At 42.0% G+C, this 15,460-nt stretch overlaps 1 protein-coding gene and 2 long non-coding RNA genes across 3 annotated transcripts in view; 1 reads left to right on the forward strand and 2 right to left on the reverse strand.

Moving 5' to 3' along the window:
• Nucleotides 1-15,460, forward strand: part of phf24 (PHD finger protein 24) — an 81,156-nt gene that overhangs the window by 43,076 nt on the left and 22,620 nt on the right. The gene's annotated exons all lie outside the window — the stretch shown is intronic.
• LOC119266026 lies at nt 5,474-7,292 on the reverse strand. The gene is made up of 2 exons (XR_005131812.1): nt 6,409-7,292; nt 5,474-5,868 (listed from the first exon to the last, which is right to left on the reverse strand). It is a non-coding gene; the product is annotated as an uncharacterized LOC119266026 (long non-coding RNA).
• On the reverse strand, nt 13,643-14,927 carry LOC119266027. The gene is made up of 2 exons (XR_005131813.1): nt 14,578-14,927; nt 13,643-14,037 (listed from the first exon to the last, which is right to left on the reverse strand). It is a non-coding gene; the product is annotated as an uncharacterized LOC119266027 (long non-coding RNA).

The following is a 15,460-nucleotide window of genomic DNA, read 5'->3' on the forward strand; positions in this document are numbered from 1 at the left end:
GCAAATGTCTAGTAATTCATCTCAACATCAAAATATTGTGAGTTTGAGTTCCAGCAATACCACAGCCATCTATACACAGAAGCCCAAGAAGAAAAAATGCCAGACAAGACTGTGTGATGGAAGAAGTGCCAGCTAGTGGGGAAACTAGGGGAAAATATGCATTCTATTTTGTTTATCTGAGATGCAGGCCTAGGAACTGTAGCTTGGAGAATTTTTGACACAGCTGAGACGTTTGAGTTGTGTGAACTCTTGTATCCTCAAGTTGAGTCAACTCAAGAAAAGCCATGTAATCAGTTACTATATCATTTTCAGCTGAGCTCACCTCTCATTTTTACAGTGCAGCAAAAAAAAATGAGCTGCACTGTCACTGTAACTAAAACCGGCTTGTACAGAATTTATCAATTTATATTATTCATTACACAGAAATGTACACAGAAGCGCCAACAACTAATTATAATGTTAGATTCTGTGTGTCCGCTCTTGACCTTTATTACAGCTTCCATTGTTTTTATGAGACTCAATTTCAGTTTTGAATTCTGCAACAACACCTCCAACGTTCAGTTTTAGAAGTTGGTTGCACTTTTGGCAATCCCAAATTTAGTGATGTTGGGGGTGGACAGTGCATTGATCTGATTAGATCAGAGAAAACGTATTGTTTTCTTTATATAAACTGAGTCTACATCAGTAGTAAAAAGACAGAGTAAAAGTAAAAAAAAGGCAAAAAAAGCAAATGAATGTGTAGGATGCAAACTCTCAACAAGCACAGACAACCCCAGGAGACACAGTGAATGCTCTTTAATTGCACATCATTTGGAGATATTGGGGGAAAGAAAAAATGCTCACGCAAACGTTTTGGCAGCTTTCACATTTTATGTCGTTACTGTATATTAAGCTCAGCAATTAAACCGTGCAAACTGTATACATGTCTTATTTACATTCTTTCTTTATTATCTTATTTTCACTTCAACAAAATGTGCTTTGATTGGGGTGTTAAATTTAGCTGTATATATGGTAAAATGGGCTGTTTTTCTCTAAACAGACAGTTTCTGTGGCAGTTTATTTTTTAGCAGTATAAAGTCTTTCAGATATAATTTTAACATCCACTTTTTCTTTTTTTCACTGTAGAAATCACAACGATATAACCCTCTTGAATGTATTGTTATTGGCATTGGGATATTTACCTTGGTATTACATGGTATTACTAATCAGATTGAAAAGAAAATTAGTGGTATTTCCAATCCTGTCTCCTTTTCTCAGTGAGGCTTCTTGACAGCTACACATGCTTTCAGACCCATAGCACTGAGTTGTCTTCTCACAGTGGAAGGATAGATAGAAACACCTGTGGATGTTTTCAGACCTGAAGCAGTCTTGATTTTCTCCTCTTTCAAACATGGAAGCTTGAAGTACTGTTTACTTTTTTTCTTGTGTGGTTATTAGGAGTAGAGGTCTGCACTCTTATGGGATTCCCTCTGTACCTGTGGGACCCACCACACATATCTTGCGAAACAGGACTAATTTTCAGTGCTGTGCGTGGGAGTAGCCCCCTGCAGGCAAGAGAGGGACGAGGGTTGAGGACAAGAATTCCTGCACATTAATGAACAGCCTAAATGAAGTAGAATGATCATATATAAACAATATAAAATAATAAAACAATTCAAATGAATTAAGTAATTCATGACATGCATATTCTTGTAAGCTTACAGAGATGGCAGAGCCTTCAGTCCGATGGCAACAGCTGCCAAAACACCAAAAATAACCACTCTGTGGTTTAATTCCTGCTTTGTCTTTACTGGAAGTAAGTGGCATCAGATGAAGTCATAGTATGAAGAGCCTGATTACCATGACTGCTGTGTTATTTAGTGTATTAAACAGTGTGAATAGACTATATCAAATATTGGATGTCAGTCTTCATTGATGGAACTGCACAGGTGGGAGCAAGCCAAAACATTTTGGTCACAAGCTGGAGCAAAACAAATGACTATGATTTTCTGCAGGAGTGGGATGAAATCTTTTGGGAGTGGGTGGGAGCGGGACTAAAAACTGTCCTCCTGTAGTTAGGTGTCCCAGTTGGTCGTTAGGAACACTAGTTTGGGAAACTTCTATTTTTTTTTCCTTTGACTGTCTCTATCCTTGTGCACATGTATTGTCTTATATTAAATTATCGTAATATTTAATGGAAATTAAATAAATAAAGGTGAAGAGTGGGTTCAGACTACTACTACTAGTAGTGCACAATACTGCGTGCACTAGTAGTTAACCCTGACTCACCTGATCACTGTATCTCAACCTTGGGAAATGTTTTATACTGTGGCTTCAGTGAAAAATAGGAAGCGGGAAATATAGCTCTTTAAGCAAATGCTCTTTTATTGAACGCATCAGCAGGTGAGAACCTCAGCTAAGAAGTGCTGAAATGACCAGGACAGCAAGCAGCTCACTTCATCCGTACACTTTCACCTGACCGTAGGTGCTAAAACTGCAATAACTAGCCCACAGACCAACATAATAACACAAACAACGTGTGCACACTTTTTACTAGCAACAACATTTGTGGCAATCCAGTGCATCCATGGACATATGAGCCATTTGCTGGACAATTCCAATAAACAGGTTGCTCTCAGCTTAACTATTCTCAGAGCAAACCAGCCATTCTAATCCATTGTATCAGTATTTATTCCATACACAACATACAGTGTATTAAACCTCCTTTTGCCCTAAAGGTCATTTTGCATTTACTCAGGTTGGGCTCAACGCACTTACATCAAGATTCCCCCTGGTGCTAGGTTCGGGAAAGGTTATAGGAAAAAAGAGCATGTAGTGGATCATTGTGTCATGTTGGAGGGTTTGTACTCGTCTGATGGAGTGGTCTCTGTGGCTGCTGGAGGTTTGTAAGCTGTATGTGGGGAGAGCGGCTGTCAGACTCTGCCAGCGTCCTTCAGACTGAAGCACACGGCTTATCACAGCCTTGCAGGCCTCTCAGGCTTAAACTGTTCTGCATGCTTGTGGAAAGTGTGAGGTGTTGTTATATTGTGTGAGAGTCTGAAGATTGGGAATTGGCCTTATTCTATATATACAGATCAATGCATGCATGCAAGCACAAAAAGGCAGGCACACTAATTCATGCATATGCATGCTTTGTTACAACCTCTTTTTTTCTTTTTTTACTCTTCTTTGGAAGAGTATGAAATGTTTTAGTGAGCAAAAACCACATCGGAATCAGAAATGGTTTCCATTACTGGTTTACACAACTGCCTGTATAGATGCATGCACACTAATTCATGCACAAAATTCCTAAATCTACACCACATTCACACTTTTCAAGAACACTGTCGCATTCATGCTGTTCTAGAATGTTCTCCACATTCACACTGTACTAGAACTGTGTCTCCCTTTTACTCGGATATAGAATGTTTTCCTATCATTCACACTGTTCTAGAGTTTATTCACTTAGTTCTAGACTGTTCCCCTCGCATTCACTCTGTTCCAGAGCCCATTCACCCTGTTCTAAAATGTTGTTCTCTGATTCACCCTGTTCTAGAATCATCTCCCCCATTTACTTTGTTCTAGAGTCCGCTCACACTATTCTAGAGTTTCCTCACTCTATTATAGAAGATTCTACTCTCACTCACACTGTTCTAGGGTTCATTCACTCTGTTCTAGAATGTTCTCCATATTCACATCATACTAGAACTGTTTTTTTCAATTCACTCTGATATATAATGTTCTCCTCTGATTCATTCAGTGCTAGATTTTATTTTCTCTTTTCTAGAATTGTCATTTACAGTGTTGTCTACAAGGTTCTGCTCTTATCACACTGTTCTAGAGTTTATTTCCTCTGTTTTAAAATTGTCTGTCCCATTCCCACAGTTCTTAAGATCATTTGCACTGTTCTAGATTTGTCTCACCCATTCACTCTGTTCTATTATTCAATCACACAGTTATAGAATGTTCTACCCTCATTCACACTGTGCTAGAGTTCATTCACTCTGATCCCATTCACTCTGTTCTATAGTCTATTCACATTGTTATCGAATGTTCTACCCTCACTCACACTGTTCTAGAGTCCATTCATTCTGTTCTAGACTGTTCTCCTTTCATTCACACTGTTCTAGAGTTCATTCACTCTGATCCCATTCACATTGTTCTAGGGTTCATTCACTCTGTTCTAGAATGTTCTCCATATTCACACTGTACTAGAACATTTTTTTCAATTTACTCTGAGATAGAATGTCCTCCTGTCATTCACTCTGTTGTAGATTTTATTCTCTCTTTTCTAGAATTGTCATTCTCACTGTTGTCCACATTAAATGTTCTCCTCTCATTCACACTGTTCTAGAGTTGATTTCCTCTGTTCTAGAATTGTCTGTCCCATTCCCACAGTTCTAGAGATCATTCACACTGTTCTAGAATTGTCTCAACCATTCACTCTCTTCTGTAGTCCATTCACTCTGTTCTAGAATGTTCTCTATATTCATACCATGCTAGAAGTGTTTTCCCCATTTACTCTGATATAGAATTGTCTCTCCCGTTTACTCTGTTCTAGAATGTTCTCTCATTCACACTGTAGTACACTTCAGGTTCATTTTGTTCAAGAGTGTTTTCTTCTCATTCGCATTGTTCTAGAGTGTATTCACTCTATTCTAGAATCATCGGATTCGGTGCTGTATGTATCATAACAGCTCACACACACACCTACACACCCACCCACACTTCCCCTCTTCCACAGCTTTCAGGGCAGTTTCTCACCCACCAGCCTGCTGCTCCACATGTTGGACTACAAACAGCTATTAGCAGCTGTGATGCGGCCTCATTCGACAGTTTGTGATTGTTATTGCCGATGCGTCTCGCGCGCGTTTCCTCAGAGGACTCATTTCACAGCTCATCTGTCTGCTTTTCTCACTCCATATTCCCCACTGCCTAATCCCCTGCGTCTGCGTCTGTGTCGGCCTCCTGCTAGATCTGAGTTCGACTGCTTCTCTCAGTCATCAGTGGACATGATTTGTTCCATGTTGTTCTGTGTAGTCGCTCTCATTAGGCAGGTTTCAGCACAGATCGACCTGGACTGAGGGATAATCAGTAACGACAGCAGCATCTCGCAGGTTCCAGCAAAAGGACAGTCATTGAAAATCAGTTAGAATAGATGCTTAGCCAGGTTGTCACATTGATTTGTAGGCTGTACTTGTCATCCCAGACAACTCTTTCCAGTCATGAATGATGTAACTGCCACTATCATCAGCAGAGGTGCTTTTAATGCACTTTTAACCAAGATGCAGCTTCCTAAAGACACAGCCTTATCCGCGATGCCCCTCATCTTACGCCTATTAAACATTTTGCTGATATCAGACATGTGTAACCCACTACTGGGTATGTACACGTCGATGGTAGGCCAGGTTCAATAGGTTAAAGAATAAGAGACACTAGGTTCTGAGGAGAGAGTGGAAAAGACAGTGCAATTAAAAGACACCACACAAGGATATAAGTTTTTCTTTCTTTTAGTAATAAATTGAAAGGTTGAAATATTTACAATTACCCGAAATAAAAGATCGGACCCTTTAAAATAAAATAAAAATGAATTGTCTTTCAAAACTTGGGAAATAGTCCTTTAAATCCTCAAAGAGAAAAGTTTAGAGAGTTCCTTTCCAGGAGTTCAGTTCAAGGCGTTATTCCTTGGTTCAGTTCGTAAAGTGTTAATTCAAGTCAATAAGTCAAGTCAGTCATAGTCAGTGATGTGACACGAGCAGGCCACAATCCTACCAGATATGCCATGTGCAACGACATAGAACAGGATCACATTCGAATGGGTGGGTGGCTCGCCATCTAATGTAGTCCACGAATCCTCAGCGAAATCCAGATCCAGCTCAAAAACTTGACCTGTGTAACCATACCCTTAGTTAAGCTACACATACAGGCCATAGTTCAATTCCTATCAAATATCATCAATCAGTTTAAACTTAAAGTAGTTGTACAACATTAATATCAATCTTCTCAAAAGAAAAGCTATGCAAACTGCATATACTTCATTTATACTGAAAACCATTGCATACCATTCAGTTAAATTAGCATTATCAAGTAAACAGGATGAATACTATGAAATAACAACATTGTATACTGAAATCGCGATAACCTTGCAATTATACACAACATTACCCTGTACAGAGATTATCATGAGGACACATTCAGCTCTCTCTCCTTGCACGTGCTGGGTGCGGTATTACAGCATGTGAAATACAGTCAGCTCACTCTGAGCATTAAACTTACTAATTTCAACCAAAATGTACCCTCTCAGGTTCCTTACAACAATTATTAACAAAACAGATTACAATTCTCAAGTTTCACCGAAGTATTTAGCAATGATAACAAAATATGACTTCATCATTACATCAGTAAGGAAAAATAGACAAGTTGCCTTACCGAGACGATTCAAACAAAAGAAATACTCGACGAAACAAAGCTTCTGGTCTTCAAACATACAGCATTTACAGAGCTGGTCGCTCAGTACTCCAAAGGAAACTTAAACTTCGTAAACAACTTAGAATTAGTTTCTTTCAATTGTTTCTAGCTCTGAAAACGTGGAGTTTCCAACTCTCTGGCTCTCATCCGCTCAACAGACTGAATGGCTCCATCAGAAACCGAATGCTTGCTAAACAGCATGTCAAAATAAAAGAACCAGATCGTAACTGTCACAGTAAAAGTACTGCTATATCAAATACATTCAAATCGTGTTTTTAACAATAACAACCCATCATTCATGAATTGATTCACTAGGATTATCACTATTTATTATCCCATTTTACTATTTATGCTTTTTATCACTAATTATTGTACCTTTTTATTATGCATTTGTCAACTGGGTTACACCCTCCCTCTCTAAACTGGCATGAGTCCCTTCATGACATTTTCACGTGGGAGAGGATTACCCTCAAACGTTTCAACTAAAGCATTGTTGAAAGCCTCAAGGATAGTCTGAGCAAAAGAAATAAATGGTTTGCCTAATTGAGGATAAGTAAACCTTCCGGGTGCTCTTCTCTGACGTTCAGATCTACGCAAGGCGTCATGATCTGGCTCACTAACACTATCTGGACCTTCTACAGGACTTAACTCAGGACAGGGGTGAGTAACTGTAGGATAGGATGTGTCAGTGTTAGGAATGACTGGCAAATCAGATAGATCCAGCAATGGGGTTTCATTATCAGTTTTTTCAGTTGGAACAACTTCTGATACTACAGTATCATTCTGCTCTTGAGAAAGGGTAGTTGTCGACTTCGGCTCACTTAAAGTAATTGGTTCTTCCTGATCATTTTCTGTTGGTTTCGCTTCTTTAGGTTCAACGGATGACTCAGGTTCGGCATTCATGTTGCTCTGGTTCGAAGGCAATTCTTTTTCTACAGGTTCTGCATCAATTGGATCATCAGGTGGAAACTGAATAAGGTCAGGTTCTTCTTCTGTCGTAGAAGAACTTGGGATATCGGAGCATTGAACTTCAGGAGTGATATCAGGTAAGTTTTCAGGTACAGTTGATGAATGAGTCTGAGGACTTGGTTCATTTCCAGGCTGTGCAACGTCTGGGGTTTTTTCAGTAGGATACATCACTTCAGGACCAATGATTCTTGTCTCCACTTCAAACCGTAGAGGATATGACAATGAATAGTCCTCTTCATCAGACTCGACAGGGTTTTCAGCTGGCTGAAGAGTACTTTGTCTGGTTCTGGGTCTAGAGACTCGTACAGGCTGTTCAGGCTCTGCATCTTCTTCAGCAAGAAACCCGCATGGCAGTAGGAGATCCCTGTGTAGAGTACGGGTGGGTTCATCCTGACCCGCAGGACACACCGTGTAGACTGGTAGCTCTCCTGCTCTCTTTTGTACGACATACACAGTGGGCTCCCATCGATCAGCAAGTTTATGCTTGTTGCGAAGTCTGAGATTACGTACAAGAACGCGATCCCCTATCTCCAGACATGACTCTCTCACTCTCATATCAAACCTCTTTTTGTTTTTGTCAGCTACTTTCTTTGCATTTTTCATGGCAATGTTGTAACTTTCTTTCAAGTAGGACTTCAGATTTTTCACGTACTGGGAGTGTGACGTGGATGAGGCTCCTTTTACTGGTAACCCAAAAGCTATGTCGATCGGCAATCTGGGCTGGCGCCCAAACATGAGCTCGTATGGGGAATACCCAGTCACCTCGTTCTTTGTACAATTGTATGCATGAGTTAGTGGCTTTACATACTCACGCCATCTGGTCTTTTCTCTCTCCCTCAGGGTACCCAACATACTCAGCAGAGTACGATTATAGCGCTCTACAGGGTTACCTCTGGGGTGATAGGGACTTGTTCGGACTTTCTTTGTACCCACTAAGGCACAGAGCTCTTTGACAATTTGTGACTCAAAGTCACGGCCTTGATCGCTGTGTAGGCGCTCTGGGAAGCCGTAATGGATGAAAAATTGCTCCCACAGGCAATGTGCTACAGTGATGGCCTTTTGATCTTTCGTGGGTATCGCCACAGCATACTTGGTGAAATGGTCGGTAATTACTAATATGTCCTTCGTGTTGTGGCTATCCGGTTCGAGGGACAAGAAGTCCATACAGACCAGTTCCATGGGTCGGCTGGTTTGGATACTGACCATCGGCGCTGCCTTCTCTGGCTGATGTTTGCGCTTGACACACCTTGGGCAGGTTTTGACCTTTGACTCAACATCTGCTGACAATTTCGGCCAATAGAACCTGGACCTGGCCAGCTCAAGGGTGCGCTCGATACCGAGATGACCCATCTCAACGTGGAGACTGGTAAGTACGGATGGCCACAAAACACGTGGAAGAACAAGTTGGTACTCTGTCCGGTCTTCACACTGTCGCTTACGATATAACAGTGAGTTTTTGACTTCAAGGCGGCTCATCCCTCTCAGCATAAGCATCAGCTCTGGTGATTGCACATCCGGTTGAGGTGCAGGCTCACCAGATTCAAGTGCCTTGATGATCACGCTGATTGAGGGGTCTTCTCGCTGTAGTCTGGCTATTTCACCCTCGCTGTGCATTGGGACAGAGCAGAGGCCTTGTAACTCTGACTCCACATCCTCATACACAAGCGGAATGGCATCAGGGTGGATAGCGAGTGACTCTACAAGACAATGAGATGCTGACTCCTCATTCAGGGCTGCATGGTACTGACAGGTGGCCTTGACAACGTCCACAGGAGTTTGATGGTGAGAGGTGAACTGATGAATTTGCAGACTCTCCTCCTGTGAGCAGTTGTCATTCACCAGTGGTCCATGTGGCCTCCTTGACAGACCGTCAGCGTCTTGGTTTTGCTTGCCCGCACGATACTGGATGTCAAAGGAGAAGGTGGACAGGGCAGCTAGCCAACGATAGCTGGTCGCGTCTAGCTTTGCCGTGGTGAGTATGTATCGAAGCGGATTGTTGTCAGTCACAACAGTAAACGAATGCCCATACAAGTAGTCTTGAAATTTTTCGACAACGGCCCATTTTAAGGCTAAAAATTCCAATTTATGGGCTGGGTATCTGGCTTCACTTTGTGACAGGCCTCGGCTGGCGTAGGCTATTACGCGCTTCTGTCCATCCTGCTCTTGATAAAGGGCAGCTCCGAGTCCCGTAGTGCTTGCGTCTGTATGCAAGACGTATGGCAACTCTGGATTAGCAAAACCCAAGACTGGTGATGAGGTAAGTCTTTCAATTATCCTTTCGAAGGCATTCTGACAAGCTGTTGTCCATCTTTCTCCGAATGGCTCCTTCGGATGGAAGTACCTCGCGTCAGTCTTGGTTGTCTGGGTGGACTTCCGTGCTGGAGGATATCCCGCAGTTAGGTTGGTCAACGGCTTGACTATTTTTGAATAGTCCTGCACGAACCTCCGGTAATAACCGGAGAAACCGAGAAAAGAACGGAGTTCCTTCAAGGTACGGGGTCTCGGCCAAGTCTTGAGTGCTTCGATCTTCTGGGGATCGGTCTGCACTCCTTTTTGTGAGACTATGTGCCCCAAATAACGGACAGATGTCTGAAAGAAGCGGCACTTATCAGGAGATAACTTTAGACCATTCTCCCTCAGACGATCCAGGACTTTGGTTAGACGAGCTTCGTGTTCCTCCAGGGTTTGGGAGAAGACGATGATGTCATCAAGGAATACCAACACTTCACGCAGATGGATATCTCCCATGCACTTCTCCATTAAGCGCTGGAACGTGCTTGGAGCGTTTGTGATTCCTTGTGGCATACGATTCCACTCCCAAAATCCGAGGGGACATACAAAAGCAGTTTTCGGTTTATCATCTTCGTGCATCTCAATTTGATAATATCCGGATTTCAGATCCATTACGGAAAACCACTGCGATCCGCTTAGGGCAGAGAACGACTCTTCAAGGTTGGGTAACGCATAGGCATCTTTGATCGTTTGCATGTTCAGCCTCCTATAGTCTACACATAGGCGTACGTCGCCATTCTTTTTTTTCACTATGACTATAGGTGAAGCATATGGGGATTCAGATTCACGGATGATACCCGCTTCAAGAAGGGTTTGAAGATGTCGTCTCACAGCGTCGTAATCCTTAGGATGGATAGGACGGGGTCGGTGCTTAAATGGCGTCTCATCCTTCAGTTTGATACGATGTTTGACTTTCGTTGCGTGACCAAAATCAAGGTCATACTGCGAAAACACGTCAGAGTATGTGTTCAGTGTCTCTGTTATTCGTTTCTTCCATTTTGCAGGAAGCGGAGAATCTCCGAAATCAAAACTTAAGCTGTTAGTTTGCTGCTCATCCTGACGGGGCTGTTGCTGACTGGAGCAGACGGTGGGTGATGACGACAATTGACTTAGGTTATAGGTGTTGTAGGTCTGACTGATTTCATGTGGGATACAAAGTTCTGCAAGGACAGAGTTACTTGGCAAGACAATGTCATGGCTGGTTTCATTTCGCAGCACTACAGGTACCTTGTATGGGTGACGTGCTGGAATAGAGATCAAGCAGCTATCGATGAAGATTCCCCCTGGCAAAGACGAGATTGAGGGTTCTTCAAGCACTGCCCATTTCTCATTGTTCGCTTCACTTCTGGAGACAAAGCCTTCCAAGACAACTTTCTGTCTGGCAGGAATGATACCTTGCTCATGACGACCTAACATAACAACACCAATCTGACCCTCTGAGTTTTGCTTTTGTCTGAGTTGCAGGGTTTTCAAAACTTGTTGGTAGCCACAGTATGTGTTGCTTACCAGAGGATTTCCGTCACAGAATTGTTCATAAAGGGGGTCTAAAATATTTGTACCGATCAGTACAGGCACGCTACTGTTTAAGCGAGTGTCTGGTACTATCAGGGCAAGAGTCTGCACTTCAGGTTGTGAAGCCATGAATTCTCTGGGAAACTGCATACTGAGCTGTATATAGCCTAGGTACGGGACTGCCTGGCCATTAGCACCTTCAACTTCCAGTATGTCACTGACTGGGTGTATCGGGTGATTGGAGAGGTGTGAATCGTAGAAGGACTGAGACACAGTCGTAACTTGTGACCCAGTATCAAGCAATGAGTTACATTCAATTCCATTAACTTTCACATTTGCTGTGCTCTTATTTCCTACTAAGCCTCTAGGCAGTTTTCCAGTTCTTACAGTTCTGTGTTCGTTAAGTGTCACTTTTTTCTTGGTTTTCGGTGTCGCGGGGGGACTGTTAGTTGACTCTGTTCCTATTTGCCCCTCAATAGGAACAGTTACTCGTTTAAAGAACTTTCAACACCAGGGTTTGCCTTTTCCCATGCTCTCTGTCGTTCTTTCAGCTCTTTTTTCTTTGCGTTAACTAGTGCAGGGTTCGGCGGATCAGTGCAGCAGCTCGCTATATGCCCATCCTCGCCACATTGAAAACAATACCACGGTTTGGGTCTTTTCGGGATGGTGGCGAGTTTTTGTGCTGGTGCTTCAGCACTAGGTGGTTCTTTTGGTGTAGGTTTCTGCTGTTTCTTTCCAGCTTGGGGTTTATTGGGCGGTTTGTCTTTGGGGTAAGAGAGCGCTGCAACCTGAGCTTGGAGTTCGGCTATCTGCTTTTGCAGCTGATTCATCACTGATGGAGGAGCTTCAACTGAAAGTGGTAAGTCGTACTCAATGTCAGGTTCACAAAGGTTCTGTGCTTGAACTTGAGCTTTGGTCTTTGAGAAGCCGAGATGCTGTTTCATTCTGTTTGCTTTAGCTGTTTGTTTATCTTCTTCAGAGCGCAAGAGCAACAACAGCTCTGAAAAGGTGGGTGGTTTCTCCTTTCGCTTTTCAAGCTGAAGTGTGCTGATCAAGGTATTGTTCCAACAGCCTCTGCAGAATTGTTTCAGAAGCTGTCTTTCGGAATCAGTTGGTGATACTGCCTTCACCTTCACAATCTTGTTCAGAGCAGCCTGAAGACGATGGAGATAACTGGATGGTTTCTCACCAGAGTTCTGGTTGATGTTAAGAAACTCTGCGAACAGATCGTCCCCATCTTTCACTATGTCATAAGCAGAGTCAAGCAGATTGAGATAAGCTCTGGGGGAAGCATAAGGACCTAATGACTTCACTACTGTAGCAGCCGGCGCTAAGAGACTGTCAACAATCTTCCTCACAAGTTGTCCTTTGGGGACAGCAGGATCAGCCAAGTAAAACTCCACACTATTTCGCCATGTGTCGTAGTCAACCTCAGTGTTAGGACACGGTACTCTGCCCGAAAAAGTCCTCAGCTTCACTGAGTGTAGGTCTGAGCGAAGGTCGGAGCTCTTCACTACATGCTCAACAATGAACCGTTGCATCTCAGGCGGGTTCAGGTGATTGGGTGCTGGCTTAAGTTGTGGAAGTGGTTCAGGTCGGCTTATATCAGGTGTAATAATTTTAGTGGGCTCTGGGGTGTGTTCGTTTTGAGTTGAGTGCGATTCTGCAGTTTTGAGGTATTCTTCATTTTCAGGGTCAGTATCAGAGGGAGTTTGTTCTGCTGGTTCATCATCTAACATTTGCACCAGTTCACTTTCAGCTGCTGGCTTTGTATGGGCAACAAGGTCAGAGATTCTGGCTAACTCAACTTGTAAGAGCATTTCAAATGATTTCCCACTATGTTTGGCAATTTCTCTAAGCTGAGTTATAAATGACTCTGTTAAACCTGTACCCTTTTCGGATGAGTACACATTTGCAAGAGCATCAACATGGTGAACAACATCAGTGTTACCGTCACAAATTCTGTCAAAAGGCAAGGAACCTTTCAGTGTTTCAACAGCTAACCCAGATTCAAATTCAACAATTACCTGGTCGCTAGCATCAGGCACTTTAATTATTCTTGAAATTTTGCCATACTGTTTCAAATACTCAAAAACCTCATTGTCAACCTCAGTTTCAGATAAACCCTTTATGATAAGAGAGTTAGGTACCTTCACACTTTCCATCGTAATGACTTCCATTGTAGTCAAAAAGTAGAGCTTAAATGAAATGTTCACAAAGCGCAAAAATGCAAAAATTGTGGTGATTGCACTCACTTAAACACAATCTCCTGGCTGGCTCGCCAAGTTTTACCGTGTAACCCACTACTGGGTATGTACACGTCGATGGTAGGCCAGGTTCAATAGGTTAAAGAATAAGAGACACTAGGTTCTGAGGAGAGAGTGGAAAAGACAGTGCAATTAAAAGACACCACACAAGGATATAAGTTTTTCTTTCTTTTAGTAATAAATTGAAAGGTTGAAATATTTACAATTACCCGAAATAAAAGATCGGACCCTTTAAAATAAAATAAAAATGAATTGTCTTTCAAAACTTGGGAAATAGTCCTTTAAATCCTCAAAGAGAAAAGTTTAGAGAGTTCCTTTCCAGGAGTTCAGTTCAAGGCGTTATTCCTTGGTTCAGTTCGTAAAGTGTTAATTCAAGTCAATAAGTCAAGTCAGTCATAGTCAGTGATGTGACACGAGCAGGCCACAATCCTACCAGATATGCCATGTGCAACGACATAGAACAGGATCACATTCGAATGGGTGGGTGGCTCGCCATCTAATGTAGTCCACGAATCCTCAGCGAAATCCAGATCCAGCTCAAAAACTTGACCTGTGTAACCATACCCTTAGTTAAGCTACACATACAGGCCATAGTTCAATTCCTATCAAATATCATCAATCAGTTTAAACTTAAAGTAGTTGTACAACATTAATATCAATCTTCTCAAAAGAAAAGCTATGCAAACTGCATATACTTCATTTATACTGAAAACCATTGCATACCATTCAGTTAAATTAGCATTATCAAGTAAACAGGATGAATACTATGAAATAACAACATTGTATACTGAAATCGCGATAACCTTGCAATTATACACAACATTACCCTGTACAGAGATTATCATGAGGACACATTCAGCTCTCTCTCCTTGCACGTGCTGGGTGCGGTATTACAGCATGTGAAATACAGTCAGCTCACTCTGAGCATTAAACTTACTAATTTCAACCAAAATGTACCCTCTCAGGTTCCTTACAACAATTATTAACAAAACAGATTACAATTCTCAAGTTTCACCGAAGTATTTAGCAATGATAACAAAATATGACTTCATCATTACATCAGTAAGGAAAAATAGACAAGTTGCCTTACCGAGACGATTCAAACAAAAGAAATACTCGACGAAACAAAGCTTCTGGTCTTCAAACATACAGCATTTACAGAGCTGGTCGCTCAGTACTCCAAAGGAAACTTAAACTTCGTAAACAACTTAGAATTAGTTTCTTTCAATTGTTTCTAGCTCTGAAAACGTGGAGTTTCCAACTCTCTGGCTCTCATCCGCTCAACAGACTGAATGGCTCCATCAGAAACCGAATGCTTGCTAAACAGCATGTCAAAATAAAAGAACCAGATCGTAACTGTCACAGTAAAAGTACTGCTATATCAAATACATTCAAATCGTGTTTTTAACAATAACAACCCATCATTCATGAATTGATTCACTAGGATTATCACTATTTATATATCCCATTTTACTATTTATGCTTTTTATCACTAATTATTGTACCTTTTTATTATGCATTTGTCAACTGGGTTACACATGCTTTTCTAGGCATTTATGCATCAGCAGGTACCAACCTCAGTCTGGAGCACAGCAAGCTGAAATGCCTCAGGCTCTTAAAGCATGTGGTGAAAATCTCATTTACATAATATTTCTCTTACTCCACTCACATTAGCCACAGTGCAAAACTAAAGAAGCAAACAGCAGACACCAAAGATAAAGTTATATTTATTATTCAAAATCATTAATATTCAACATCCATCCATCCATCCATTTTCTAAGCCGCTTCTCCGTCAGGGTCGCGGGGGGGTGCTGGAGCCTTTCCCAGCAGTCTTCGGGCGGAAGGCAGGATACACCCTGGATGGGTCGCCAGTTCATTGCAGGGCAGACAGACACAGACAGTCACTTTAGGGCAATTTAGCATGTCCAATCGACCTGACTGCATGTCTTTAGACTGTGGGAGGAAACCGGAGA

Source organism: Pygocentrus nattereri, chromosome 18, assembly GCF_015220715.1.
Source record: "Pygocentrus nattereri isolate fPygNat1 chromosome 18, fPygNat1.pri, whole genome shotgun sequence".
NCBI lineage: Eukaryota > Metazoa > Chordata > Actinopteri > Characiformes > Serrasalmidae > Pygocentrus > Pygocentrus nattereri.